This window comes from Helianthus annuus, chromosome 12 (assembly GCF_002127325.2).
Source record: "Helianthus annuus cultivar XRQ/B chromosome 12, HanXRQr2.0-SUNRISE, whole genome shotgun sequence".
NCBI classification, from domain to species: Eukaryota; Viridiplantae; Streptophyta; class Magnoliopsida; order Asterales; family Asteraceae; genus Helianthus; species Helianthus annuus.
In genome coordinates, this window is record NC_035444.2 from 135,278,664 (window position 1) to 135,306,420 (window position 27,757).

Consider the following 27,757-nt stretch of genomic DNA (forward strand, 5'->3'; position numbering starts at 1 on the left):
CCAGTATCAAAGAAAAAGGTTGAAGAAGACGCACCTATCTTTGATCATTCATCAGAAGAAGAGAGTAAGGATGAAAGTGTTCATGAGGAAAAGAAACAGGTTGAAAATGTTTCAGCTTTGAAGGTTGAGACGAAAGCTAATGAGAAACAGATTCCTGGAAAATGCTTAAACCGTGAAAAATCTGAGACAGACAATGCCAAACTCTTGAAGAATGTAGAGAGTTTGACATTAGAAAACAAATTTTTAAAAGAAAATGAAAAAGTTTTGGAAAATAAAATAAAAATGTTTGAAAATGAAAAAGTAAAAATGGAAAAAGAATTTCAAAGTCAGATAAAAATTCATGAAGATGGGAGAGATGTGTTTAGCAAAAACAACATTGAAAAGCAAAAAATGATAAATTCTCATCTTCAGAAGATTATTCGACTTGAAAAAGAAGGTGAACAAGCTCGAAAGAAAATCAACGAGCTTGAAATGAAATTGAAAGGTTTTGTGACTTCTTCAGAGTATTTGAATATTCTCTGTCCAAAACCGATCAATTCTGTTCCAATAAGTGACGATGTCACAAACTTTGACAATGTCAAAGTTGAAGATTGTGATATGAAATCTGATGATGAAAATGAAAAAAATGAAAAACAAAAATTGTTTTTGAAATTAAAGGAAAAGTTTCAGAAAGTTGTTTTGCAATCAACTGAAAAAGGTGAATGCTCTAAGCAAAAACCTTTGAAGAAGAAAGCGGAACAGAAACAAAAAATTAAAAATGGAAAAAATGTACAAAAAGAAAATAACAGCTCATCAGATCGATCATCCAATCAAAATCAAAAGTTACAAAAAGTAAAAAATGATAATTAAAAAATTGTTGGTAATAAGTGGTGCAGGTCTGACCACAGTACTCAAAAGTCAAATCCAGCTTACAAGAGGAATGATGAGTACCACAAATCAGACAATGCAATGATCTAAGCGTTTGGTGTGAAGGTGGTACATGGTACGATAACAGGGTATGTTACAACTGTGGTTTTCAAGGACACATTGCTGTTAACTGCCAGAGACAAAGATTTGAGACAAGAAGATGTTATGAATGTCAAATCAAAGGTCCCATTGCCAGAGATTGCCCAAGGAGATCAAATCAAAGATTGAGGGCTAATTCTCAGAAATTGGCAAAGATTCCAGTCAACGTCAAGCCCAAAGAACAAAAGGTTCAAGAATGTAAAGTTCAAGAAACGAAAGTGAAGCTTTCTCAAGGGAGAAAGACAGACTGCGAAAGAAGAGGAAAAAGGCGAGAGAGTATCTCGAGAAGATTTTGTCCTCGGGTTCACTGGACAGATCGAATAAGAGTTCTGATGAATCAACTCCCTCAACTACAAAGTCAAGCAAGACAAATTCATCAGATACAAATCTGAGGACGAAAAAGGAAAAGAAGAAGGTAAAATTTAGTGGCGATGAATCTGTTTCTTCGGAAACAAAGGAGCCACATGTCGGCAATGAATCTGGCTCATCAAACTCAGACAAGCCACGTTCAGGCAATGATTCTGGTTTGTCAAAGCCAGAGGAGCCAGTTGTTGAGGTAAAAACTGAGAATTCAGGTTTAACAATGGATGATGCAAATTTTCCACCATTGTTGAACAAGAATTCAAAATCACCCAAGGACAGTTAGGCTTGGGTGAAACTTTTCAAATAAAAAAACCTGACTTGCCGGAGCTCCCAGGTTTGTAAGCGAGGAGCAGGTATCGGCATCTTTCTTGAGTTTTATTTGGTAATGTCAATCATTCAAAAGGTAAAAGGTTTGTTTGTGTTTGCTTACTAGTGGTATTTGTTGGTTATGATTACAAGTGGTTAGGAGAGTTGATGGTGCTTGATTGCATATGGTAAATCAAGGACATTAATTTGTAGTTGCATTTTCCTACAAGTTGTTGAAAGACAATATGATGAACCACATCCCCGAATCTATTATTGATAATTCTACAAGTGGTAAAATCAATCAAACTTATTTTCCAGAAAACCCATTTTGATTAAAACAAACTTAAGTGTTTTGAAATCTAAATGGGAAAATAGTTTGTTGATAGGGGGGGGTTCTGATTGTTTATGCCTAGTGAATGGCGATTTGAGGCAATTTGATGTCAGTTGACAAGTTTTGTACAGTTTGTTTTATATTTCATGTTTCTTGTGGGTCAAGAACTTAGATAATTTTCAAATTTCTTTAATGTGTTTGCATTTTAGGGGGAGTAGAAAAATTTTCAGAAAATCCAAAAACATTAGAAAATTTGAAAAAGTCAAAAATATGATAAAATTTAAAATGAGTTCTGTTGTGAAAGAGGAAATGATAGTACATCAGTGGACTATCACAGCACGCTAAAGATTTGAAAAGTTAAATGTGATAAACGATCTTACTGCGGATGTGTCAGTAGATTTTCGCACATTTAGTAAATTGAAACGAGATATAAACCTAATTCAAACTTGCTTGATTCGTGGGTATCCCTCTTTCTGAGATACTAGGTCTTTATACTCAGTGATATCTGGGGTATTATCCCGGGACTTCTGCTGAATGGAAGTTCTGACCTAGTCCCCAGATAATGCTTTCTGCAAAATGCTTGAAACATAGCATCGCCCTCAGCAAGCTGATGAAACAATAAAATTGAGAGTCGCTGCTGTTGTAATAAAAGATCCTCTAAAGGGGACACACCGAAAAGTCGAAGCCGTCATCTCTCTGCGTATACGGAAGTATCGACCTGAGCTCTCACAGCCCTCGCACATAACCCCTTTACAGATATCATCTGTGGTATACTCACCTGTAAGACTAAAGATTGGGATCTGGATACAGGAGTATATTCGAGTGGAGTGATACACAATTAAGTTTAAGTTTCTAAAACATTAATATCGTATCTCGAATCGGTTGAAATTTGTGTGAAAATTTAAAGTGGACCAATATACTGAAAATCTAGGTAAGTTGTTTAGAACTGAGAATGTTTAAAGCTTAACGGTGTTAGTGATTTGTCTTAAAACTGATATGATCCTCTTGCACGAACTCACAAAAATATTGTCTGTAAATAGTTTATTTCTGCATTTATTTTCTTTCAGAAAATCCAAAAAGATTTTTGGTGTGTTTTAGCATAAATTTTTGAAAAGTCAAAAAAATTTTCGACGACTGATATTGAAAAGCTGATTTTCAAAATTCTAAGTGCTAAACATGATGAACAGTTGGTTTGGGAGATTGTGTTTGTTTTGATAAGAAAAATGTTACAATTCCAAGTGGTTCATCAGTATCTGATTGGTTGATTAGTTTGTGAATAGTGATGTCTATATGCTTAAATGTTTATCATAAAACTTATGTTTATGGTAGAGTTGTTGTGCAGGAAGAGTCAGAATGTGAGGGGGAGTGCATGTTGGAGATGAGGAACTTAAGGATGTCAACATCTAAGAGAAGAAGTTTGTTGGTGATTTAAGAGTAAGAGATGAAGAAAGAGAGAGAGAGAAGCCCAAAGACTGATCAAGACTGAATGTGCGAAGATACGACACTGTCAAAGACTCGATGAACGACTCCGTCAACATCTGAGGGGGAGTTTGTTGGTGCACTACATCTGTTGACTTCGTCTTGGATCGAGTCTTAGTTTTAGATTGTTAGATTAGGGCACGTTTTACGAGAAAACTGGAGAGTATATGTGTTTTAGAGAGTAGGTCCGCTTATGTGTCATGTCCGTATATGGGAACCTACTTGGTTAGGTCCGCTTATTCGTACATGTCCGTATATGGGAACCTACTTGGTTAGGTCCGCTTATTCGTACATGTCCGTATATGGGAACCTATCTGGTTAGGTCCGCTTATACGTACATGTCCGTATGTGGGGACCTACCAACACTATATATACCTCATAAGCGGATCTCATTTGTAACTTTCGAGAATTCCATGCCGAAGTGCTGCCGGTGTGAGGTTTAAGCTGTAAACATTGTCAAATCAATAAAATCAGTAGTTTAAGTGAAGATCAAGCTATTTCTATATCCGTTTCTTGTTATTCCGCACCTGAAACATAGAAGAACGCCTCTGAACGACTCATTCGGGTCAGAACACGATCCTACACGTTTCTCAATAGTATTATATTGAGAATTATTCACTTGGATATTTATTCCCGTCCAAGTTTTCACATAAACTATTTCTATTATTGTCTTGTTATTCACAATCGTGAATAACGCATGTTTCTATTTGTTTTCACTTAGAAACATCATCCTGAATAGATATCCTATTCAGGTTTTCCAAGTTTTATGCTACATATGCAACCGTCATTCTCTACATGTTTGTTGCATATTACTATTTATGCGATTAAATGTAAAACGTGCACCTGGTAATGCTTGCCCTAATGGGCTTTCCTTGCCATAAACCTTGTTTGCGATCGTTGCGCGGTTTAGGTCCTTGTTGAGCATGCTCTGCTTGTCATACTCGGACCGTTTTTCCGTCATATCCAAAATTTGTTCAACTCCCGTCACCTTCACGTGTGAATGTCCTTCAATTATAATATTCACAAAAGTTAGTAATGTCAACATCAATAATCGCCCGTTTATAATACGAGGCTTTCTGGTATGCGTGTCAACGCACGTAATTGTTGGATTTATATGTACGGGTTTGATAAGTCAACGCTGCTGACCGAGCTATGACCCGTAAGAGTTACACCTTGGGCAACGAACATTAAATCCACTTAACTCGATTAACTGGTGACCACGAACAATTAACGGAACGAAATATATAATTATCTAGAATAATTATATATCAACGAGAAACGGGATTTATTGTTTATACACGTTATAAATAATATAACGTTTAATTACTTATTTAATTAAACTTTGTTTTCCGGGCTTCGTATGACTTTTGGGCTTGTACTAGACGCGTTGGGCTTTAGTGGCCTAAGAGATAATTAAGGATGATTGATTGGGTTATTATGGTTAACCTAATTATATATTTCTATATATATTTGTTTCAATAATTCTCTTCAATACAAGAACTGCCGTAAGAAAAAAGTGAAAGGAAATTCACTTTGGTTTTACTTGTGTGAAGATAATCTCAAAAGAAAGGCACTACAGCCGTCAACAAGCAAAGAGAAAGGCATCTTTTTCAAAAGTGCTGCCATTGTTTCGTTGTTTAGTATTACGACCATCTTCGCCGCTTGGTTCGTGTTTGTGTCTAGCATTCGTTCGTTGTACCTCGGTGTCTCACACGGTTAATTATTAACCATAAGGGTATAATTTTTCTCATCGGTAGATTAGTTATTTCATATACCGTATTTGCATGTTTGTAACCATGATCCTGTTCGATTCATTTTTGGTGTTGATTAATATATTTATTCCGCTGCGTATTTATTAATTATATATTTAGTTAATAAAATATATCAAACCCGTTTTGATAAAAGTGAAATTAACACCACTGAATCCCAACAGTGGTATCAGAGCCATGCTTACAACATGCAAATCGGAACCGGTCCTTTTAACCGGTTATAGATCTCAAACTTTTACTTGTTTAAAGTTTCAGATCTAAATATTTCTTGGGCAAAAAGGTATTTGGTCAAAAGTTTTATTTATTTTTATTTGACCAAAAGATTGCCCACTTTAATATGATTGTGTTGAATATGTAAATCTGGCCGACCTTGTACTTGTATTTTTGTTATTGTTTTGTTTTATGGTTTTGGCCCACTTTGTGGCTCAAAGTTGTAATAGATTAGGGTTTCAATTTTGTTATATTTTATATTATAATATAAAGTTGAAGACCCGAAGATAAAACATAAGACATTACAGGAATCAAGGAGCTGCTGAAGACAACTAGATGCACTAGGTCCATCCTTGTGGTTGTTTGTTACCACGTGACCCAGTTTGGTCTTGCTATTTGGCTCTAGCAAGATCAAACAAAATGGCCTAAAGATTTACATATTTATTTTTGCTATTATGGTTGCTTTTATCATATAAGTTGTTATATTACAACCAACCTAATACCAAACTTTTAAAAGGTGTTTTAAAATGTTCACAATCAATTATAACAAGTTCTAAATTGATTTTTATAACTTGTAAATATTTGTTATAAAACAAATACTTTATTTTAAAATAAATAATAACCATTATAGTTTTTGAAATTTAACAAGTTTTAACTTTCTAAAACTCATAACTTAATAGTTTTAAAACTATTAACTTATAAATGGTTATACAAGTCGCGACAAACTTAGTTTTAATAGGTTATTTAAAATTAAGTGTCCTGAGAGATGAAAGGGTTCATCAAGATGTCACGACTAAATATATACTAAAATTGGCTCTTACGACCCTATTTGGTAAATATTAAATTAACCCATAATTAAATTCAATAGTCTATGCCATCCTATCACAAGCTACACTTGGAACGTAAAAGCGAACCATCAGTGTTTGGAGCCACAGCACCACACTTGATGTCTAGCATATCCTTCCAAGGTGCAAGGGTTTCGTTGACACATCCGGCCCTTCCACAAGTACCTCTTTTAGGACGACTATTACTTTTTCTTTTCTCACCACATGCTCCAGCTGTCTCGAAAGTAAAAAGTCGGCATAGATGAGGCTAAACGTATCAATGCATAGACAAGAGTTGTCTTAGCGGCCTCATACTCGAGAGTTGTGCAATTCTCACAATTGACACTCGTTGTCAGTCTGCCTAGTCACTTATTAAAGTGCATGCCACAGCTGTCTTTACTACTGACATAGCCATATTCTCATTCCTTGTTCTAATTACTGTAATGGGTCATTAATTAAATAAGGAAATATACATCGAAAATACTAATTAAAATCTCTTTACTTATGTAACAGATGTCTAATGAAAACAACTCCTTCATTCTCAAGTCTATACTTGAAAAGGAAAAACTAAATAACACTAACTTTCTCGAATGGCACCGCAATCTTAGAATAGTTCTCAAGATGGCGAAAAAGCTCTATATCTTAGATGGCCCAGTCCCTACCGAGCCTGAAAGTAACACTACTGTTGCTCGTAAGGCAGTGGAAAAGCATAACGAGGATGCCGTTGAGGTAGCCTGCCTTATGCAAGCCACCATGTCTCCTGAACTTCAGAAGAACATGGAAGATAAAGATGCTTTTGACATGATCCAGCAACTGAAGGGCATGTTTCAGAAACAAGCCCGACAGGAGCGATATGACACCATGAAGCAGCTCATAAGCTGTAAAACGCAAGAAGGATCGTGTGTCAGTACTCATGTGCTTAAGATGAAAGGGTACATTGACCAGATGAACAAACTTGGTTATCCCCTGCAAGATGAAATGGCAGCGGACTTCATCTTGAACTCTCTCCCTAGCTCGTATGACCAGTTCATTATGAACTATAATATGAATGCTTGGGTAAAGACTGTGCATAAGCTACATGGTATGCTCAAAACGGCCGAGATGAACATTCCACATAAAACCAACCAAGTTCTGATGGTTAAGTCTGGTGGTGTTAAGAAGCCCAACAACAAGAAAAGGGCTCATAACAGCAAAGGCAAGAAAATGGCTGTTGTTGCTACCAAATCTGCCACCAACAACAAGCAGGTTGCTAAACCACACCCTCCCCAGGAGCGTCAGTACTTTGAATGCAACCAAATGGGGCACTGGAAAAGGAACTGCCCGCAGTATCTAGCCAAGCTGAAGGCGAACAAGGCCAATAACATTGGCACTTCTTCAGGTATTCTCATTTATGTTATTGAGCTTTTTACTGTCTCTAGCAACACATGGGTATTTGATACCGGGTGTGGTTACCACATCACTAATGTTTTGCAGGAGCCTGAAAAGTGGAGGAAGCTGAAACAAGGCGACATGGAACTCATCGTTGGTGATGGGAAAAGAGTGCCCGTTCTTGCAACCGGCACATTTCATTTTTCATGTCCTTCTGGCCTTGTAGTTAATTTAACAATTGTTTGTTTGCACCTAGTATAACCAGAAACATTATTTCAGTTTCCCTTTTGTTTGAACAAGGTTTCAAGTACGTTTTTAATGGTATTTCTATTTCTGCCTACTTGAATGATGTCTTTTATTTTGAGGCTAAACCTCGAAATGGTATTTATGAGATTGATGTTCAAACATGTAATAACATATATCATCTTTCTAAGCGTAACAAAGTTGGTATTAATGAAACCTTTCTATGGCACTGTAGACTTGGCCACATAAGTAAGGCACGCATAAAATGGCTCCAATCCGAGGGGATTCTTGAATCCACTGGACAGGACTCCTTTAATGATTGCGAATCTTGCTTAGCTGGCAAACTCACAAAGCGTCCCTTCACTGGTGTTGGTGAACGGGCCAATGGTCTGCTAGGACTCATTCACACTCATGTATGTGGCCCTTTCAGAACCATGACAAGAAACCATGAAAGATACTTCGTTACTTTCATCGACGATTATAGTCGATATGCTTATGTCTATCTTATGAAGCATAAGCATGAAACTTTTGAAAAGTTCAAAGAGTTTCAAAACGAAGTAGAAAACCAACTTACTAGAAAGATAAAAATGCTTCGATCAGATCGAGGTGGCGAATACCTCATCTTAGAGTTCCTCAATCATCTCAAAGAGTGTGGAATAATTTCAGAACCCACTCCACCTTGCACGCCCCAACTTAATGGCGTGAACGAGAGGAGAAATCGAACCCTACTTAATATGGTTCGATCGATGATGTGTAGAACTAACTTGCCTCACTCCTTTTGGGGTCATGCTCTTATGACTGCCGCCCGCATTGTCAATCTGGCTCCGACTAAAAAGGTAAACAAAACCCCATATGAGATATGGCATGGGCGTAAACCCGATTTGGAATACCTAAAAGTATGGGGATGTGATGCATACATCACAAGTGATGCATACATCACAAGTGATGCTGATGATAAGCTCGATCCTCGAGGCGAAAAGGTTGTTTTCGTCGGATACTATAAAAGAAGCGGATATTATTTCTACCATCCTGATGCAAATGTTATTTCCATCAAAAGGAAGGGGCACTTTCTCGAGGAAGAACTTCTTAATCGAGGAACTGGAAATAATGTGGTTGATCTTGAAGAAATTCGAGAACCAACAACAACCGCTGATGAAGTCGGAACGTCTGAACAACAAGAAATTGTTGCTGATGAATCAGACATGAACACAGGCGTTCGCAGAAGTAGCAGGACTTGTAAAGAACCTGACAGATACCTTTGGCATCTCGAAGGTGCTTAAGTCTTGGTAGTAGATGAGTCTAACGACGAACCTACTAACTACAAATCTGCTATCTCAGATCCTGAATCTGAGAAATGGCTAGAAGCCATGAACGGTGAGATGCAATCTATGCGTGATAATCAAGTCTGGGACTTGGTTGAGCTACCCCCCGAATCTCGGGCAGTAGGGAGCAAATGGGTTTTCAAGAGAAAAACCGATATGCATGGAAATGTACACACCTTTAAAGCACGGCTAGTTGCGAAGGGTTTCACTCAAACTCAGGGTATTGACTATGATGAAACCTTCTCGCCCGTTGCTATGATCAAATCGATCAGGATATTGCTTGCCATAGCCGCGTACTATAACTACGAGATATGGCAAATGGATGTCAAAACCGCTTTTCTTAATGGGCATCTCTCTGAAGATGTCTATATGGTTCAGCCAGACGGTTTTGTTGATCCAAAATATCCTAATAGGGTGTGCAAGCTGAATAAGTCCATTTATGGACTCAAGCAGGCGTCTCGTAGCTGGAATCTTCGTTTTGACCAAAAGATCAAAGAGTTTGGTTTTGTCAAAAATGAAGATGAGCCTTGTGTTTACAGAAAGGCTAGTGGGAGCACTATATCATTCCTCATCCTGTATGTGGATGATATACTGATTATTGGAAACAGCGTTCTATGCTTAACGAAGTTAAACACTATTTGGGAACTTGTTTCGCAATGAAAGATCTTGGAGAAGCAGCTTATATTCTAGGAATCAAGATCTATAGGGATAGATCTAAGCGGCTTCTTGGGCTAAGTAAAAGTACATACATAGACAAAATGATGACACGCTTTAAGATGGAAAACTCCAAGAAAGGAGGTGTTCCCATGACTAAAGGGACTATGTTGAACAAATCGCAATCTCCTTCAACGGACATTGAAATTAAGCGAATGGAAGGAGTTCCATATGCTTCAGCGATTGGCTTTATCATGTACGCTATGTTATGTACTAGACCTGACGTCTCGCATGCTTTAAGCATGACTAGTCATTATCAGCAAGCTCCTGGAATCGCCCATTGGACTGCTGTCAAGAACATTCTGAAGTATCTGAGAAGAACTAAAGATATGTTCTTAGTATTTGGAGGAGTAGAAGAAGAGCTCACTGTAAGATGTTACACTGATGCCAGTTTTCAAACTGACCGAGATGATTCTCGCTCACAATCAGGTTTCGTATTCACTCTAAATGGAGGAGCTATCTCATGGAAGAGCTCCAAGCAGAGTGTGGTGGCGGATTCAACCACCGAATCTGAATATATAGCCGCATCAGATGCTGCAAAGGAGGCTGCTTGGATGAAGAAATTCATAACCGATCTCGATGTGGTTCCAAGCATTAAGAGACCCATCGAGATATTCTGTGATAACACAGGTGCTATTGCTCAAGCCAAAGAGCCCAGGTGTCATCACAAAGCCAAGCACATTCTAAGAAAGTTCCACTACATACGGGAAATTGTGGAACGTGGAGACATCGTGATAAGCAAAGTGGACACAGATCAAAACCTAGCAGACCCGTTTACTAAGCCCATGACTCAGGACAAGCATGATCAGCACATGGGTGCTATCGGGCTTAGATTAGCTAGCAGTATGTTTTGAGTTAGTATTTGGATGTACGAACTTTTAACAGTTGTACTTTTGAATTCAATTTTGATTTACTGGTTAAATGCAATTTTGAATCTTATAACTGTGTTCGATTTTAATACGTTTAATCCGTGAATCTTGCATTCTAAACTATCCGTAGTCGGTCAGACTCGTGGGAACGATTCTGAATTAAGACTATTCTGACTTTGGACTCAAGGAGTTGACTTCCAAATTCACAGACCTCATTGCGAATGACGTTGGATGTAACTCGCATCAAATCATCTTCATGGATCTTAGTCATAAGATGCTTTGATATTGATATACTCATTTAGTATCCTTTGACCTGAGATACATATTAGAACTTCCGTTTACCAAGGATTATTCTTTGATTACTGTCAACTGATGTCGCGTAACTGCCAGTCATAAAGGCTTTAATTGGGAATAGTTCTGAAGTTCAGTGGGAGTTGTATGTAGTCGATATGGGATTCTGTACTCTTACATGACATGTAACAGTTAGACATTGTGGCGCCCTCGTTGATTCAAACTGGTGAAGTGTAAGGCCTTACCCAAACTTACTGTGTGTTTGTTCGGACCACTTTGACTCTTGATCGAGAACAATAATAATTGAACACCATATGAGAATGAACTTAATCCATGTCTCATTGATTCAATTTATGTCTTTTACAAAAAGGATGAATGACAACAATTACCATAAGTCTATCGTCTTGCAATAGTAAGTTGTTACTAATGGCAAGCTGTTTTGGTTAATGACTTTAAAGTGTCATACCTTGTTGGGGGCAGCCATGTGCAGCTAGAGCGCCGCTGACTGTCTGCGTTGAGGATTTTATCGAAGACCGTCCAAGTGGGAGATTGTTGGATTTATATGTACGGGTTCGATAAGTCAACGCTGCTGACCGAGCTATGACCCGTAAGAGTTACACCTTGGGCAACAAACATTAAATCCACTTAACTCGATTAACTGGTGACCACGAACAATTAACGGAACGAAATATATAATTATCTAGAATAATTATATATCAACGAGAAACGGGATTTATTATTTATACACGTTATAAATAATATAACGTTTAATTACTTATTTAATTAAACTTTGTTTTCCGGGCTTCGTATGACTTTTGGGCTTGTACTAGACGCGTTGGGCTTTAGTGGCCTAAGAGATAATTAAGGATGATTGATTGGGTTATTATGGTTAACCTAATTATATATTTCTATATATATTTGTTTCAATCATTATCTTCAATACAAGAACTGCCGTAAGAAAAAAGTGAAAGGAAATTCACTTTGGTTTTACTTGTGTGAAGATAATCTCAAAAGAAAGGCACTACAGCCGTCAACAAGCAAAGAGAAAGGCATCTTTTTTCAAAAGTGCTGCCATTGTTTCGTTGTTTAGTATTACGACCATCGTCGCCGCTTGGTTCGTGTTTGTGTCTAGCATTCGTTCGTTGTACCTCGGTGTCTCACACGGTTAATTATTAACCATAAGGGCATAATTTTTCTCATCGGTAGATTAGTTATTTCATATACCGCATTTGCATGTTTGTAACCATGATCCTGTTCGATTCATTTTTGGTGTTGATTAATATATTTATTCCGCTGCGTATTTATTAATTATATATTTAGTTAATAAAATATATCAAACCCGTTTTGATAAAAGTGAAATTAACACCACTGAATCCCAACAGTAATTTTGTTAACTATATCGATCCTTAATCGATTTAATTGGAGTAATGTGTATTATACGATAATCCTATGGGTTATTCACAACATTTTAATCATATAAAACCGTTACTATATACATGTACTTACCGGATTTGCGACCAAGCTTCAAACCGAACACGCTTTACTCTTTAACCATGAGCTCTGATTACCAACTTGTAAGACCCGTCTTAATTAACAAAGATTAAAATAATAAACTACGCATTTTTCTATTGTAAATGCGACCTTCCAAAAACTTTTATAAGTTATCATTCATACATGATCATAACATTCAAAAATAATACTAATTGTTCACATAAGTTGTTTGTAACATAAACAAAACGATATCGTTGCGGAAGCTTCAAAGACGAGTGTTCGATTCTTGATACTTGGTTTGACCATCATCCGGATGCAAACTAGGATCACCTAAAATCAAAACCAACTTAAAAGTTAGTTTTGATAAGTTTAAAACATGTTAAAACAAGTTCCATAGTCAAACAAGCACAAAAATCAACTTATTTCAGCTTTTTGGGCCCTCGCGGGCCGCTACAAAGTTGCCCTCAATCTATCGCGGGCCGCGACCTCCGTCGCGCGACGCGACGATGTTAGCAAAGGGTGTCGCGCGACGCGACGCCCTTGTAACACCCCGTGTTACGGAATGTCAATGTCAAAGTCAAAGTCAAAGTCAAGTTTGACTTCTTTGACTGTAATTAGTCTATTTTATGTTTTATTTGTATTATATGGAGTAAGTGTTGTTAATCAAAGAATCGAAGTAATCGAATGTTAATCGACGTGAAACGCTTTACGACTGTGAATAGTAGGAAGTAACAATGCGATAAAGTCAATCAATCAATAATCAAGCTAATCGAATCATAAATCGAACTCGAAACTCGAACTATGCGAATTTGGTACTATATTATGTGTGTGTGGCTTACGTGTTACCTGTGCGTGTTTACCTTATTTTATGCGTGGTGATCAATCGAATCGAATCGAAACTCGAAACTCAATCGAACTCAATCGAAATCGAATTATGATGAATGGTAACGAAAGGATAGTTTGAAGTATAGATGCTTGTATGTAGATATAGTGGTTAGGACTAAAAGTAATTTGAATAGGAAAGTCTATCGTATTCGTATCGTCTTCAATCGAAATCAAAATATCCGAAACCGTCACACCGAACGCTCAAAGCAGGCTGTGGATCGATCAGGCTCCTAGCCGATCGAATAGCCCAGCCGATCGGATTGTCCGATCGAGCAGGCTGTTCGATCGGGATGCCTGGTCGATCGGCCAGCTCTTTCCCCTTTTGGAAGCCCATAAATAGGCCTGTCATTGTCATTCTTTCCACTTTTGGAAACCCTCTGACCGACCAACTCGTGTTCTTCACTATTTCTCCGATTTCTCTCAATCCCGGTAAGATTTCATCCTAAATCTTGTACGATTTTGATCTATGCACACTCCTACACCTTTCTATCTTTCAAATCTTGAATTCTAACCGTGAAATCATCAAGATCTAAGTGTTCTAGGATGATGTCATCATGGTGTTCTTCAAGAACTTCATGTTTTGGCCTCAATCCACCAAGAATCACTTGGATCTAGCCGATTTCCACATAAACAAACTAAGATCTATCACAGATCTGAACATTTACATGTTGTGAAGGATTGAAAGAAAGATTTCCAACTTTCTTTCAACTCTTTTACACTCAATGCCTTCAACCCGGTAGAAACGGAGCTTGAGCCAACTCACTAATCATTCTAATGGTTGTGTGGTTCAAGATTCGGATTCTATCTACGAGGTTCACCGATTTCGGGTTAAACGATAAACTTCCGTTTTGAACCGTTCACCGGCCGGACTTGGGTGATTCCTGACCGATCGAACAGGCTGTTCGAACGAACAGCCCAGCCGATCGGACATGTCAGCCGATCGACCAGGCCAGCCGATCGGCTAGCACATGCTCCACACTTTAACAATTTCATGAAGTCTAGTATTGAACGAAGTGTTGTTTGATCGAACTACGGTTTGGGTTGAATTACTCTTCGGATCATGAGATACTATGCTTCAACACTTAATCGATTTTCAACTCGTTCGATGTATTGGAGTGCCACCCGATCGAACATGCTGTTCGATCAGGTGACATCCTACTGAGGACCCACTACTGAAGTGTCTAACCGATCGGTTAGGCCGGCCGATTGAACAGACCGTTCGATCGATCGACCTGAAAGGTAAGAACACTTCAGTGTTCTCAAATACTACAATGAAAACCTCAAAAGGATAAGCCATCATACACAAACACATCCTACTCAAAGGAAGAAACAATCCACTCGAACAGTCCAACCGATCGAGCCTACCGGCCGATCGAACAGGCTGCCCGAACGGGCTGTCCAACCGATCGAGCCTACCGGCCGATCGAACAGGCTGTCCGAACGGACTGTCCAACCGAACGAACAACCCGTTCGATCGAACCTACAGTTCGATCGACCAGGCTGTTCGACCCATCATCACTTGTTTCCATTTAACGTGTTACTCATCGTTATGCTATCGAACTATTCAGGCTAACCCCACTCTCAAGCGCTCCCTTCAATCCATCAATCAATTGTTGTGAGTATACTCGAACCCTTTTTGCTTTAGCACTTTTGGGTGTTACATACGCTACCTATCTAAATCACAATCGAACACACTACTCAATTATTTAAACGCTAACCGTTCTGCATGTATTACGTGACTAAATGAATGCTTGTTGTTATGTTTACACGTGGAATGCTGTCTACCTGCCTTAACGACGTAGTACTATAGTTTGGACTCAGCACCCGTTCACACGGGGGTTGTTAAGGACAATTACTTGCATGGATTACGGTGGTAATCATGTATTGCGAACTGTCTCGGACAGTCAACCCACAGTTATTGGTATCGATAGATCCATGTCGATAATTAACATGCATCTTTTTCCTCTGTGTACGTGCTGGTTATGCGTAATAATCTGAGTTGTCGGAACAGAATATTTGACTACTTGTTATCTGTAATAATTTGTTTTACTATTTGGGATACGGTATGGGACGTATTAATTAAACTAAATAGTAATGATAGTTGCTGTGGAAACTTCTGGACAATCTGTTTCGCTCAGTGCCATGCCCCGATGATTCCGCCATCAGTTGGGGTGTGACAGATTGGTATCAGAGCCATAACTATAGGGAATTAGGCTAGACACGACCTAGTCCAGGTCGCTGTCTTAGAGACCTAGACTATAGTTAGGAACCAACAGACCAAGCTTATGTGCTATATCCTGTTACTCTTCGCTATCACTGCACTCGAATTTTCAAATAGAACCAAGCGATTTCGCCAGGATTAGGTGTGAAACCGCATACTCTTGACTAAATTGCTTGGTCAATGCTGATTTTATCAATCCATCAATGATTTCTTCATTAATTTTTCAAAAACCAACGAGGAGAATTATACCAAATCATGAGTGAAATCCATATTTTGATGAATAATCTCCTCAATTTTACTAAAACAAGGAAGAAGTTGCTAAGCTAGGGGTGAAACCCTAACCTTGACAACTTGTTCTGGATTTTATTTTTCTCACCAAAGCCTCGACGGACTCCAACGACCTGAACTCACAAGTATGACCTAGGGAGTACGTGTTGAATGCCCAAGAATCGAGGCAGCAACGCGAACCCGAAAGTCGAAAAGTGACGACAAGTCCACTGAGAATAGTCGAATCGTTTTGGGTAGTCGATGTCTATTAGCCGCAGACACTCTATTCCTTGATTTTATGTGTTTCGATTCTGAACTCGCAACTGCCAACTCTGATAACTCGTTGATTTTATGTGTTTTAAGTGTGCTTGTCTGTTTACGTGTTTTAATTTTGAGGATTTCTCGATTTTTGCTATCACTTCGATCGACACACACAACTCGTATTGCTATTCTATCTCAAGACGCTAACAAGTCGCTGCAGTTTTAGACCATATTATGCTATGATACGCGATTATACTATACTACTCGACACGCTATACGACTATACTATACTACTCGATATGCTATAATCGAATGACCCGCGAACTTGGAAGGATAAGTTTCTGTATTCTGACTACATCTATGATTAAATGCATAGGCGTTTATGTGTTTATGTGCTACTGTGCTCCTGTGCTCTATGTGCTTCTGTGCTTCTGTGATTACGTGAATCTGTGGTTTTGTGCCTATGTGTTTATGTGATTTACGCTTATTCGTGTTCCTGAGCTTTAGTAAGTAGTAGACGTGTGAGGTGAGATCCGATTTGTGTGTCTGAGACCTACGACGATGTCTTTTGCAGACCATGTCGTCATTTGGACACCGAGCCCCTCTTACCCGCCAAGAAAAGAGAGACAAGCGTCTCGCTGCTATCATCGCCAAGCAAGTGGCAAAAGCTGTGAGCGAGCTGTATGAAAACGTCAGCAAATCGTCTGAGGAGTCGCGAACCGATGTTCCTAAAGATGCTAACAAGACCGTTTTCAGCTTCAAACAGTTTAAGGCACGCGGACCAAAAGAGTTTACCGGAGAAGATGGCCCTACCACCATGTTTCAATGGTTTGATTTGGTCGAAGTCACTCTGCGCCAAAGCGGCTGTCCTGAAAATCTCCGTACCCTAAATGCGACCGGCGTCTTCCAGTCCCGAGCTCTAGACTGGTGGACGGCCGAACGAAACAAACGCGGGAATGATGCAGCTTATGAGCTGACTTGGGAAGAGCTGAAGGCCATCATGATGGACGAATTCTGCCCTCCCCATGAACGCCAAAAGCTGGAGGACGAGTTTTGGAACATCAAGCAAAAGGACAGAGACAACGCTGCTTTAACTGCTCGCTTCAAGTAGCTTAGCATCATCTGCCCCGATCAAGTCAAGACGCCAGACATGGCCATCAAGAAGTACATTCGAGCTCTACCTGATTGTGTTGCCGACTTTGTTCACGCCGCCAAGACATCATCGATTGAGGAAACCTACTTGCTTGCCGCCGAGATCAATGACAAGCGGGTAAAATCTGGCTTCTGGGATAAGCCATCCAAGTCTCTGCATCAAGCTACTACTGCACCGACCGCCGACTCCACTACTCAGCCATCTAGGTCATCACACCGAAAGAAGAAGCACAACAACAGCAACTCCAGCAACAAGAACTGTGCTGTCACAACAACTGCTACCCCTCTGCAAGTCGTTCAGGCTCAGCAGCAGTCTCATCACCGACCAGCTCCAGTGACCAATGCACCGCCAGCAAAGCGTGCTTACACAGGTCCCCACCCGCTCTGCCCGACATGCTCATATCACCATCCGGTGGGAATCGCCTGTCGTTTCTGCGCTCACTGCAATCTCTACGGTCATTTCACTGCGAACTGTTGCTATGGTCCTCGTCAAGCCCCAGTTCAAGCCGCCGCTCATCAAGCTCTACTCCCAGCACCTCAAGGCCAACCCGCAGCTCAAGCACCCGCGGTCAATGCTCGAGTCTGCTTTGCATGTGGTGATCCTAACCATTTTGCAAACATGTGCCCGAACAGGGTGGTGAAACAAGAGCCCCAACAGCAGCAGCAGCAGCCTCAGCAGCAGCAACAAGCAGCCCGTGCCAGAACCTTCAACATCAATGCCCGTCAAGCCCAGGCTGACAACAACGTGGTAAATGGTACGTTCCTTGTGAATAGTATTTATGCATCGTGTTTGTTTAATACTGGAGCCGATAACTGCTTTGTGTCGTTTGAATTCGAGAAGCTCCTTAGTCGTAAGCGCTCTTATCTCCCCTCATCATTCGAAGTCGAAGTCGCTACTGGAAGAACTTTCGCCGTTAACTCTGTTCTCCGTGATTGTACCTTCGAGCTCAACAATCACATCTTCCCAATCGACCTTATTCCTATGCAACTCGGAAGCTTCGATGTCATAGTAGGCATGGACTTCCTTCGCGAAAACCATGCTGAAGTTGTATGCTTTGATAAAATGATTCGATTCTCGCTCGCGAATGGTGATCTGTTATGTGTGTACGGTGAAATAGCTTCGAAAGGTCTCAAGCTCATGTCATGCATCCAAGCTAGCAAGTATCTCCGCAAAGAATACAGAGCTTTCTTGGCCAACATTGTAGTAGCGGAGAAGGAAAAGAAAAAGAAGGCCGAAGTTAAAGACGTTCCAGTGGTCCGAGAATTTCCTCAGGTATTCCCTGATGATCTTCCAGGACTACCGCCAAGTCGTGATATCGACTTTCGTATCGACCTTATTCTTGGAGCTAACCCTGTTGCCAAGGCTCCCTATCGACTTGCTCCATCCGAAATGCGGGAACTTTCGAACCAACTCCAGGAATTACTCGAAAAAGGCTTTATTCGCCCGAGCACCTCTCCTTGGGGCGCGCCAGTCCTTTTCGTTAAAAAGAAGGATGGGTCGTTCAGGATGTGCATCGACTATCCGGAATTGAATAAGTTAACCATCAAGAACCGTTACCCTTTGCCTCGAATCGATGACTTATTTGATCAGTTGCAAGGTGCTAAGTATTTCTCGAAGATCGATCTACGTTGAGGCTATTATCAATTGCGCATTCAAGAGGAAGACATCCCCAAAACTGCTTTTCGAACTCGATACGGCCACTATGAATTCGTTTTTATGCCCTTTGGTTTAGCTATCTCCCGCGGTTTTCATGGATCTGATGAATCGTGTGTGTAAGCCCTTTCTAGACCGTTTCGTCATCGTTCATCGACAATGTCTTGATCTATTCCAAATCGAAAGCCGAACACGCGCAACATCTACGTTTGGTTCTCGAGCTACTCCAGGGGAATCAACTCTACGCCAAGTTCTCCAAGTGCGAATTCTGGCTAGAGGAGGTTCAATTTTTGGGTCACATCGTTAATAGTCAAGGTATTCATGTCGATCCCGCGAAGATTGAAGCAGTTAAGAGCTGGATTACGCCTAAGAACCCGTCCGAAGTTCGTTCTTTTCTCGGACTAGCGGGCTATTATCGACGACTTATCGAAGGATTCTCTAAAATCATTGTGCCGCTTACCGCCCTTACTCATAAAGACAAGCCTTTTGTTTGGGGAACCGAACAAGAGTCTACTTTTCAAGCCCTCAAGCATATGCTTTGCAATGCTCCTGTTCTCACGTTGCCCGGCGGAAACAATGATTTCATTGTCTATTGTGATGCTTCTAACCTTGGTCTTGGCTGTGTTCTTATGCAACGGGACAAGGTTATAGCTTACGCATCTCGTCAGCTCAAAATCCACGAAAAGAACTATACTACCCATGATCTCGAGCTAGGCGCAGTTGTTTTTGCATTGAAGATTTGGCGACACTACCTGTATGGTACCAAGTGTACGATCTTCACCGATCACAGGAGTTTACAACACATCTTTAATAAGAAAGAACTTAACATGCGTCAACGCCGATGGGTAGAACTTCTTAACGATTACGACTGTGAGATTCGTTATCACCCAGGCAAAGCAAATGTTGTTGCCGACGCGCTCAGCAGACGGAGTTATTTGCTTAGTGTTCGCAATACCCAAGCCCAGCATGATCTCGAAACCCTCATCCGCGAAGCCCAGCATGCTTGTTTTAACGAGCGCACTTTGAAGAAAGAGAGGATCTATCACGATGGAGCTCAGCTGGTAAGCAAAGAAAATGGGATTTTCTATTATTTGGACCGAATTTGGATCCCTAAGCAGACCGATTTGCGAAAGATAATAATGGACGAAGCTCACAAATCCCGATATTCTATTCATCCCGGTGCCGATAAAATGTACTAGGACCTTCGCTACAAGTACTGGTGGCCGGGCATGAAACGGGATATCGCTCTTTATGTTGGAAGTTGCCTGACTTGTGCGAGAGTTAAGGCTGAACATCAACGACCTTCTGGCTTACTCGAACAACCTCCAATCCCCATATGGAAGTGGGAGAGTATAGCTATGCACTTCATAACCAAACTTCCGCCCAGGCCATCAGGTCACGACAGCATTTGGGTTATAGTTGATCGTCTGACCAAATCAGCCCACTTTTTGCCAATACGGGAAGACTACAAGGTAGAACGACTAGCCCGAATCTACACCGACGAGATCATTTGTAATCACGGTACGCCTTGTGACATCATTTCGGACCGTGATGCTCGGTTTACTTCGTGATTGTGGGAAACGTTTCAAGCAGCTCTCGGTATGTCGCTAAACCTAAGTACCGCATTCCATCCTCAAACCGACGGACAGACTGAAAGAACGATCCGTACTCTTGAAGACATGCTCCGCGCGTGTGTCATAAACTTCGGGGGTAGTTGGAACAAATACCTACCGTTAGTCGAATTCTCGTACAACAACAGCTATCATGCCAGCATATAAATGGCACCATTCGAGGCCTTATATGGAAGAAGATGTCGTTCGCCTATTGTGTGGCACGAGATCGGTCATTCACAACTAACCGGTCCCGAGTTACTACAAGAAACGACTGACAAAATCCTCCAGATTCGAGACAACTTGTCGAAAGCTAGGGATAGACAGAAAAGTTACGCCGATAGAAGACGCAAGCCCCTTGAATTTGACGTTGGCGACTACATACTCCTAAAGGTATCACCTTGGAAGGGTGTGGTGAGATTCGGCAAGAAAGGGAAACTAGCGCCTCGATATGTTGGACCTTTTAAGATTCTAGAAAGGATCGGCAAGGTCGCCTACAGACTCGAACTACCGGAGGAACTTAGTAAAGTCCACCCAACTTTCCATGTGTCAAACCTCCGAAAATTGTACCTCTCGACGACCTTCAAGTCAACGAAACGCTGCATTTCGTGGAAAAGCCTGTCGAAATCATGGATCGCCAAACCAAGCAACTCAGACGCTCGCGCATCCCTATCGTGAAAGTCCGATGGGAAGGCAAACGAGGCGCCGAGTTCACTTGGAAACTCGAAAGCGACATGAAGGCTAAGTACCCGCAGTTGTTTAAATGAAGATCTGAAGCGAGAAATTGGTAAAATCATTCACGGTGCTGTGCAGCTTCGAGCCTAATTTCGGGACGAAATTCCCTAAACAAGGGGAGGCTGTAACACCCCGTGTTACCGAATGTCAAAGTCAAAGTCAAAGTCAAGTTTGACTTCTTTGACTGCAATTAGTCTATTTTATGTTTTATTTGTATTATGTGGAGTAAGTGTTGTTAATAAAAGAATCGAAGTAATCGAATGTTAATCGACGCGAAACGCTTTACGACTGTGAATAGTAGGAAGTAACAATGCGATAAAGTCAATCAAACAATAATCAAGCTAATCGAATCATCAATCGAACTCGAAACTCGAACTATGCGAATTTGGTACTATATTACGTGTGTGTGTGGCTTACGTGTTACCTGTGCATGTTTACCTTATGTTATGTGTGGTGATCAATCGAATCGAAACTCGAAACTCAATCGAACACAATCGAAATAGAATTATGATGAATGGTAATGAAAGGATAGTGTGAAGTATAGATGCTTGTATGTAGATATAGTGGTTAAGACTAAAAGTAATTTGAATAGGAAACTCTATCGTATTCGTATCGTCTTCAATCGAAAACCAAATATCCGAAACCGTCGCACCGAACGCTCAAAGCAGGCTGTGGATCGATCAGGCTCCTAGCCGATCGAACAGCCCAGCCGATCGGACGGACTGTCCAATCGAGCAGGCTGTCCGATCGGGATGCCTGGCCGATCGGCCAGCTCTTTCCCCTTTTGGAAGCCTATAAATAGGCCTGTCATTGTCATTCTTTCCACTTTTGGAAACCCTCTGACCGACCAGCTCGTGTTCTTCACTATTTCTCCGATTTCTCTCAATCCCGGTAAGATTTCATCCTAAATCTTGTACGATTTTGATCTATGCACACTCCTACACCTTTCTATCTTTCAAATCTTGAATTCTAACCGTGAAATCATCAAGATCTAATTGTTCTAGGATGATGTCATCATGGTGTTCTTCAAGAACTTCATGTTTTGGCCTCAATCCACCAAGAATCACTTGGATCTAGCCGATTTCCACATAAACAAACTAAGATCTATCACAGATCTGAACATTTACATGTTGTGAAGGATTGAAAGAAAGATTTCCAACTTTCGTTCAACTCTTTTACACTCAATGCCTTCAACCCGGTAGAAACGGAGCTTGAGACAACTCACTAATCATTCTAATGGTTGTGTGGTTCAAGATTCGGATTCTATCTACGAGGTTCACGGATTTCGGGTTAAACGTTAAACTACCGTTTTGAACCGTTCACCGGCCGGACTTGGGTGATTCCTGTCCGAGCAGGGGAAACAAGTAAGAACGAAGGTGCCATGGTTCAGCTCGTTGTCAAAATACCTCGATATAACGTCAACAACCAGAACAGCCAAGTGTTAGACGAATAGGCCGACCAGGTCAGGATGCTGACCGATCGAACAGGCTGTTCGAACAAACAGCCCAGCCGATCGGACATGTCAACCGATCGACCAGGCCAGCCGATCGGCTAGCACATGGCCCCACACTTTAACAATTTCATGAAGTCTAGTATTGAACGAAGTGTTGTTCGATCAAACTACGGTTTGGGTTGAATTACTCTTCGGATCATGAGATACTATGCTTCAACACTTAATCGATTTTCAACTCGTTCGATGTATTAGAGTGCCACCCGATCGAACATGTTGTTCGATCAGGTGACATCCTGCGGAGGACCAACTACTGAAGTGTCTAACCGATCGGTTAGGCCGGCCGGTCGAACAGACCGTTCGATCGATCGACCTGAAAGGTAAGAACACTTCAGTGTTCTCAAATACTACAACGAAAACCTCAAAAGGATAAGCCATCATACACAAACACATCCTACTCAAAGGAAGAAACAATCCACTCGAACAGTCCAACCGATCGAGCCTATCGGCCGATCGAACAGGCTGCCCGAACGGGCTGTCCAACCGATCGAGCCTACCGGCCGATCGAACAGGCTGTCCGAACGGACTGTCCAACCGAACGAATAACCCGTTCGATCGAACCTACAGTTCGATCGACTAGTCTGTTCAACCCATCATAACTTGTTTCCATTTAACGTGTTACTCATCGTTATGCTATCGAACTATTCAGGCTAACCCCACTCTCAAGCGCTCCCTTCAATCCATCAATCAATCGTTGTGAGTATACTCGAACCCTTTTTGCTTTAGCACTTTTGGGTGTTACATACGTTACCTATCTAAATCACAATCGAACACACTACTCAATTATTTAAACGCTAACCGTTCTGCATGTATTACGTGACTAAATGAATGCTTGTTGTTATGTTTACACGTGGAATGCTGTCTACCTGCCTTAACGACGTAGTACTATAGTTTGGACTCAGCACCCGTTCACACGGGGGTTGTTAAGGACAATTACTTGCATGGATTACGGTGGTAATCATGTATTGCGAACTGTCACGGACAGTCAACCCGCAGTCATTGGTATCGATAGATCCATGTCGATAATTAACATGCATCGTTTTCCTCTGTGTACGTGCTGGTTATGCGTAAACTATTTCGAACTCTATATGCTATTATTAAACTTGTATGCTCACCTTTACATTTTATGTATTGACTTTATTTTAACGTATGTGACAAGCAATTAGAATGCTTATCTGCTAGGAAGGCGAGCTTAGAATAAGCGTCTAGAGCATAGTTGTCTGTAGATCTTGCAGATCGAGTCTCTAGAGGCAATTGAACAATTTTTATATTATATTTAAATCTGAGTTGTCGGAACAGAATATTTGACTACTTGTTATCTGTAATAATTTGTTTTACTATTTGGGATACGGTATGGGACGTATTAATTAAACTAAATAGTAATGATAGTTGCTGTGGAAACTTCTGGACAATCTGTTTCGCTCAGTGCCATGCCCCGATGATTCCGCCATCGGTTGGGGTGTGACAGCCCTGTTTTCGGCAGAAAGGTTGTTCTCTTGATGCTACAGATTCCTAGCTCAATTTCTCAAACTTATAATTCACAAAAATGTGCATATCTTTCGAACTACATATCCGTTTTACACGATTCTTTTTCCTACACGATTGTAATTTGATTCTCCATCACATGGAGTTGAAATCTGACACCCGGATTAGCAATTTTCTAGAATTTAAGCATGCGGCGTAAATTAATTATTAAACTCCTTTGGACTTAGCTTTCAAGCCATTCATACTTTTATCAAACCAACTTGTTTGTTACACTTTATTCTCCTAGATATCATATCATAAATGTTTCCTATCACACAAGGTTCAAGTCGCAGGTTATTATGTATCATTAACCCGTTTGTGCTTATACGCTTATTTTGACCCGTTAAGGGTATTCAAGCGTTTTTAAGCATAATCAAGCTTATTCATTTTTAGCATCATCTTTTCACATTAAAATATCTACGCGTGTTCCACCGCAACTACTATTATGATGGATTTAATATAATAAACCCATTATCCCGAATATTACCCTTCGGTTAGTCATTTTACGAAAAAAGGCTCATTTTGGGCATTTGACTCGAGAAAGCATATGCCTATAACTCTTATGCTTATCTAAGGTTTATATTACCATAATACATGTTTCTAAACAGCCCATAAGGGTCGTTCGTCCGATTTACCCATCAAGGGTGTTTTGGTCAATTTTTAGTCCCTCATTTTACGACGAAGGACTTTCGCTAAATATTTGACCAAATTCGCTCGTTTAACTATAATCTTATTCTTACGTACGTGGCTCAGATCAACACAATGACCCATTTTAATACCTTGTCTCGCTAAATTGCTATTTCATAGCATTGCTAATTCGTAAGCCGTTTTATCAAATGGTATCAACATCACCATTTGACCCATTTGGTCTAAATGACCAAACCATTTGCGCTTAGATTTGAATGGTATTTATTTACCATTTCATTCAGTAACTTATTTTGGATTTTTCACCTATTAGTTAGGTCTCTTAAATCCATTTTCTCACACGTTTACCCAACATGGTATCAACATCACCATTTGACACATTTGGTCTAAATGACCAAACCATTTGCGCTTAGATTTGAATGGTATTTATTTACCATTTCATTCAGTAACTTATTTTGGATTTTTCACCAATTAGTTAGGTCTCTTAAATCCATTTTCTCACACGTTTACCCAACATGGCTTACGCCACTTGGTGTCGTTTTAAACTTTAATTTCGATCCATTTTCACTTGACTAAATCACCGTTTTCCTCTTTTTAATTCTTTTAGGCTTACTTATAAAGTAGCCGTTCGGAAACTCATTATATCTTTGTCTTTTCATGACTAAATTACCAATTCACCCCTTTATACCATTAACCATAGCTTTTATCAATTTTATTTGTTCCGACCCGTATCATTTCACGTCGGAAACTATATTTCGAATACTATCCTTATCATATTTATAACTTATAAAACAAATATGTATTCTACAAAAGGTGTAAGTTTCACTTACCTTGCATCCGGTTATGCTCTTTTCCGCGTACCCGATCCGTTTGACCCGCTTCTTTCCCAAGCCTCCACCTAGCTCGTTAAGCGTCAAACTATCGTCATCATTTACAAGGTGGTTAGATTAGTCATTAACAAGATAATTATGACTATTCCACCTTACGTATTTTCTATGTCGAAATTACTATTTGACTTCGTCATTGGTTAGTTTAACTTTCTTCAAGTTATCTACCTTTAATTATATGATATGTGCAATTAAGTTAAATAGACATCATAATTAGAATTCGTATTACCCCATATCACATGTAATTAATCAAATTAGGCAATTACGCGTTTCATTCATAGTTTCAACATATGAACATTCATTTAGGCATTTTAACAAACACCTTGTGGGCATAATTTTTACACATTTACAAACTAGTTCATAACTAGTTATGTTTGCTAAGATTAACATCATTTTCAAGTCCATTTTATCTAGCATGCATTACAACACCTAGTTTCACTTCATGGAAATCAAACAACACCTATTTTATGATCAAAATCCAAGTGTTCTTCATCATTCTACAAAACCCAATTAACACTTAAGTGTATGATTATGAAGTTCATAATTATGAACATCAATTTCATCAATTTATTGACTAGGGTTCATCCCTAAACATGGATTCATCCTAGTTTCGCCTAAACATATATCATTCAAGCTCGAATTTCGATTTCATAAGTTCATCTAGAATTTGAGATGGAATTAAATAATGAAATTTGACATACCTTGTGATCCCCATGACTTGGTGATCGCTAATATATATTCAAACCCGAATTTGGTCTTCGATTTCCCTTTCAATTTGAAGATTGATTGAACTAGGGTTCTTGGCTCCTTGGAGCCCCTTCTGCTCGATTCCAGAACACACACCTGGTGTGTGTTTTTATGTTTTTTTTTTAATTTTATTAAATAGAACTTGTTTCCTTTTTAATGATTTTGGTCCCTCAAGTTTAATTTTAATTGTTAGGGACTAGAACTCCATGTTTTATTACTTATTTACACCTCACTAACTAGGTTAATTATTCCTAGTTAACTTAATGGGTTCGGGAAGTTATAACCCATTATATTTTAGGACTCGTTAACTCGGGCCTTTTATATACTTTGTTTTCTCAAAGTATTTATCCTCCTTTTAATTAATATTAGGTTTATGTATTTAAATCCTAATTTTTATGGAGTTAATTTTCACCACTAACAGTGTTTTACCCGCTCTTTAGTATTAACGGGGTTTAATTACCAAACCTGTTTTCGGGGTGTTACAGGGAGAGAGTGTTTTGTGTGAAATGAAGTTGTGAAAGGATCTTGAGGTTTATAACATTAACTCCCAACATCTCCTAATCCATTGGTTCTTATGTTAACAAAAGCAAGGGACAAGATCAATTATAATATACAAATAAAATCCAAGGTGGGGGCCACCTTGAACCGTCGCCAATGGGGGGGGGTCTTGGTTAGCTTGTAAAGATTAGTTAAGTTATCTAGTTAGATTATAAGGAGTTTAGTTAGGTTATAAGTTGTTATGATGTTATATAGTGTTTTATGATGTTCGGGAATCATAACTAGCTCGGAAATGATAAAACAATGCTTCTAGTGAAAATTTGGTGTTTCGGGTAGTGTCCGGTTGTTCGGTTGGTTACCGGTTCGTTAAGGTGCTAAACTATGCAGTTTAGTGTGTTTTATGTTACCTTTTGTGACAGTTTTGATTCCCGACACTTAGGAAAGCTCTGGACCATTTAACCATAATTCTGCATAATATTTAGTTGTTTAACAGCTGATTTTTGCCGAATTCAGCAGTTTGTATGAGTTTTAGGCAGTTTCCGGCACTTAAACTATCACTAGGAAGGCAGTTTTATG

General features: G+C 39.9%; 1 long non-coding RNA gene across 1 annotated transcript; it reads right to left on the minus strand.

The window, feature by feature from the left end:
- Nucleotides 1-12,700: 12,700 nt before the first annotated feature.
- LOC110897078 lies at nt 12,701-26,764 on the minus strand. The gene is made up of 3 exons (XR_002568420.2): nt 26,638-26,764; nt 25,880-25,967; nt 12,701-12,915 (listed from the first exon to the last, which is right to left on the minus strand). It is a non-coding gene; the product is annotated as an uncharacterized LOC110897078 (long non-coding RNA).
- Between the last annotated feature and the right edge of the window lie 993 nt (nt 26,765-27,757).